We start from the raw sequence: 4,935 nt of genomic DNA on the forward strand, positions 1-4,935 counted from the left end.
TACGTGTACCTGTACATAATACATAATCTAAAGAGTTCTTTATAAAATTGTCTTAATAACTTAACATCCAGCAGAGTACCAATGGTGAAACCCAATGACATTTCCTTTTCTTATAAAGAGTTTTACTCACTGCAAAACGTGACGTAAATTGTTTAAGTAATAAAAATGTGTTTGTTTAAACAATATTTTAAGTAATAAAAATGTACTGGTTTAAACATTTGTTTCAATAATACAAATGTACTGGTTCAAACATTTGTTTCAATAACAAAAATTTATTTGTTTAAACAATTGTTTAAATAATAAAAATTTATTTGTGTAAACTAGCGTTTAACTAGTAAAAATGTACTGGTGTAAACATTTGTTTCAATAATAAAAATTTCTTTGTTTAAACAACCGTTTAAGTAATAAAAATGTATTGGTTTAAACATTTGTTTCAATAATAAAAATTTATTTGTTTAAACAATTGCTTAAATAATAAAAATTTATTTGTTTAAACAACCGTGTAAGTAATAAAAATGTATTGGTTTAAACATTTGTTTCAATAACAAAAATTTATTTGTTTAAACAATTGTTTAAATAATAAATATTTATTTGTTTTGTAGTATATAGCACCAGCAGTCGGTAACCGATATGGATTGGTTGACGCGTGTCGAGAGGGCGCGGACCTCCCGACACGCCAGGACCGATCGTATGAATCGGCAGTTCAAATAAAGACGCACCAAAGCCAACACGTGTACGAAATCTTTAGAACCTCTTTAGAACCCTTAGCCTTCCTGATTACGGTCACTACAGTTTTCAGAAGTGGGATTGGATTCGGGTGTCTTTATATAATTTTGTGGAATTATTTTACGTACTTTAGTATTTAGTATTTACGTGATACGATGGAAAGTTTGCGGCAAATTCCCGGACTAGACGAAAGGATTACGAAGGCGTCAGTGAAAACGATAAAAGCTTTTCATAAATTTGTGTTCGGTGAAGTGGGTGATCGACGAAATCGAATGCGTTTAAGAGACTTCAAAGGTTTTCCAGAACCCGAAGAATTCGTACAAGCAGAAGCCAAGGTATCGTGGGCAGAGAAGGAGCTGGAGTTTGGTGATCTAGTTGCTATTTGTCACGTGCTAAAAATTAGTTACAACGGGACATCCAAGGAAATTGCACAACGTATTTATGGGTGCCTCGCAAATTTCGATTTATTGTGTGGAAGTGACCCGGAAGAGGAGTCAGACGAAGAAGAGGAAAGCGTATTCCATGAGGTAGAAAATCGTGCGATTGCATCAAAATTTACTTTGAGCTTTCGTGACGTCGAAGATTCTGTTAGGCTGTTCGATGGTGGTGATGACTATTTAGTGGAGAATTGGATTGCTGAGTTCGAAGACAATGCCACGTTATTGGGATGGTCAGATATTCAGAAATTATTATTTGCCAAAAAGCGTTTGATTGGCTTGGCTAAAATTCTGGTGCAGAGTGAAAAAGGACTTACGTCATGGGAAAAGCTAAAGTCGTGCTTGCTTGAGGAATTTTCGAAAAAAGTCAACAGTGCTGATCTTCATAATATGCTATCTAATAGAAGAATGAATCGGGATGAAACAGTACAGGAATACTTTTTGCAAATGAAGGAATTGGCGTCAAGAGGTTTTATTGAAGCAGAAGCATTGATACAGTATATCGTGGATGGAATTCCTGATGATCCTTATCGTAAAATGTCCTTATATGAAGCGCAAACTCTTAAAGAGTTGAAGACAAAATTAGAAGTCTACGGTAAGCTGGGGAAGAAGACGCATATTCAGGCGGGAAAGAATGTTCCAGTACGAGTCACCGCGCCAACGAAGGTCGTGTCGCAAAACAAAACAGCGGCGCAGAGGAACGAGTCGAAGGACGAAACACGGTGTTTCAACTGCAATGAGGTGGGACACTTCAAAACATCGTGCCCGAAGCCGATTCGACAACGGGGATCGTGTTACATCTGCGGAGCGGCCGATCATCAAAAGAGTGTTTGTCCGCAGCGAGCGACAAGTTCAAAGCACCGACCGGCGACTTCAACAGGGGACACTACTACGCATTTAGTTCGACAAACTTTGAGTATTGTTCCTTCCTATACAATTAAAATACAATTAGAGATAAGCGAAACAGTAGCCGTTCTCGATACAGGTAGTCCAATATCGTTGTTGAATAATGATTTGTTGCCTAGTGGAACAAATATTGAACCTTATAACGAAGCCGTACGTTATGAAGGAGTTAACAAAAGCGAAATTACTATATTAGGTAGATTATTGCAAAAGGTACAAGTACAGGATTGCGAAGTTTATATTAATTTTTATGTTGTTCCAAAGATCACGATGAGTAATGCATGCTTGTTGGGTAGAGATTTTATCGCGAGCGACAATATTCGGATAAGCTTTGGAAAAACTGTTGAAATTTCGAAGCGGTTGAAAGAAAGAGAGGCGAGTGTCGGTATTCCTGAAATATTAGCTATTGACATAGATCAGGATTCTGTACAATCGCTTGAGACTAATGTGAACAATAGTATTAGTTGGGACGTTAAAGATAAAGTTCATGCTATTATGGATAATTATTACGTAAAACCTGAGAGGCCGGAAACGCCAAAAACTCAATTAGAAATGGAACTTTCGATTAAACCAAACCATCAACCGTTTTATTATAATCCTAGACGTTTGTCGTACCTCGAAAAAACAGCGGTTCAGAATATTATTCGCAATTTAATGGAAAGAAAGATAATACGTCCAAGTACATCACAGTATAGCAGTCCTATTGTACTAGTCAAAAAGAAGAATGGACAAATTCGTATGGCAGTGGATTATCGAGAGATAAATAAAATAACATTACGAGACAATTTCCCAATTCCGCGAATCGATGATCAAATTGATGAACTTCGCGATAAACAGTATTTCACACGACTAGATTTAAAAGATGCGTTTCACCATGTTAAATTGAAAGAGCAATCTATACCATATACGTCTTTCGTTACTTTTATGGGTCAATTCGAGTACGTTCGAATGCCATTTGGATTGACAAATGGACCCTCTTTTTTCATGCGATTTGTAAGTGCAGCTTTTCGTACGTTATTGGATCAAGGAAAGATTTTAATTTATATCGATGACTTATTGATTGCAACGAAAACGATAGAAGAAAATTTAGAGATTTTGAAGGAAGTGTTGATTGTTTTAGTGGAAAATTGTTTAGAGTTACGATTAGAAAAATGCACATTTTTATTTACTGAAATTACTTATTTAGGCTATAGAATTAGTGCCAACGGTGTTAAACCGAGTACCGAGCATGTAGATGCAGTGACAAATTATCCAATACCGCGAACGTTCCGCGAATTGCAGAGCTTCGTGGGTTTAATTTCATACTTTCGAAAATTTATTCGAAATTTTGCACATATTTCGAAGCCTCTTTATGAGTTGTTAAAATCAAAAACGGAATTCAAATGGGATGATGAAGCTCTGAAATCTTTTGAAAGTTTGAAACAGTTAATGATATCCGAACCAGTTTTATGTATTTATTCACCAACAGCTAATACAGAATTGCACTGCGATGCAAGTTCTTCAGGATTTGGTTCAGTGCTCTTACAGAAACAATCGGATAATAAATTTCACCCTATTTGTTATTTTAGTAAGCGCACAACGCAAATAGAATCACGATATCACAGCTTCGAATTGGAGGCATTAGCGATTATTTATTCTCTGGAACGATTCAGAATATACTTACAGGGCATACGGTTTACTATTGTCACAGACTGCAATAGCTTAAAGTTAACTTTGGAGCGAAAAGAGGTTAATCCTAGAATTCTTAGATGGTCACTTATATTGCGAAATTATGATTATGTATTGGAGCATAGAAAAGGCGAGCGAATGCAGCATGCCGATGCATTAAGTCGTATGTATAGTATACTAGTTATTACGGAAAATAGTTTTGAGAGAAATTTAGAAATCTTACAAAATTTAGACCCGGAAATTAATAAGATCAGATCTAAATTAGAACAAGAGGAGGATAGATTTTTTGAATTAAGTAACGGTTTAGTATATCGTAAAGCGAATGGTAGATTGTTATTTTACGTTCCATCATCCATGGAGGAAAATGTAATACGTGCAAGCCATGAAGAAATTGCTCATCAGGGTATGAATAAGACAGTAGAATATATATGCAGAGTATATTGGTTTCCCTGTATAAAAGATAAAGTAAAAAACCATATTTCAAATTGTTTAAAATGCATAACATTCGCGACAGTTGCAAATAAGATTGAAGGGAAGTTACATTGCCCGGAAAAAGGAAATTTACCTTTCCAGTGCATCCACATCGACCATTATGGTCCGTTGGAAAGAACTAAACACAGCCAGAAACATATCTTTGAAATCATTGATGCGTTCACGAAATTTGTTAAATTTTATCCAACCGTTAGTACAGGCGTTGATGAAGTAATACGACATTTGAAATCTTATTTTTCGAATTATAGTAAACCAAAGAAAATTGTATCAGACAGAGGTAAAGCGTTTACGTCCGAAAAATTTAATGAATTTATGGCAGCGAATAGTATACAGCATGTTCTTATTGCGACTGCCACACCACACGCAAACGGTCAGATCGAGCGGATAAATCGGTCATTGACACCGATTTTGGCGAAACTTACTGAAACATCTCGTAGCTGGGATAACGTTTTAGTGCAGGCAGAATTTGCGTTAAATAATTCGATAAACCGATCAATTGGAGATACACCGGCTAGACTCTTTTTCGGAACTAATCAGTTAGGACAATGTAGTGATGATTTACGCGAAATTCTTGAAGAGAGAAAGAACGAATATCGAGATCTAAATAGTATTAGGCAAAGCGCAGGCGAGAGAATTCAAGCGAGTAATGCGTATAATGAAAAATACTATGATAAGAAGCGTAAAAAACCAACAAAATATCAATTAGGCG

The sequence above is a fragment of the Halictus rubicundus genome, unplaced genomic scaffold (genome assembly GCF_050948215.1).
Source record: "Halictus rubicundus isolate RS-2024b unplaced genomic scaffold, iyHalRubi1_principal scaffold0476, whole genome shotgun sequence".
In the NCBI taxonomy this organism is placed as follows: domain Eukaryota; kingdom Metazoa; phylum Arthropoda; class Insecta; order Hymenoptera; family Halictidae; genus Halictus; species Halictus rubicundus.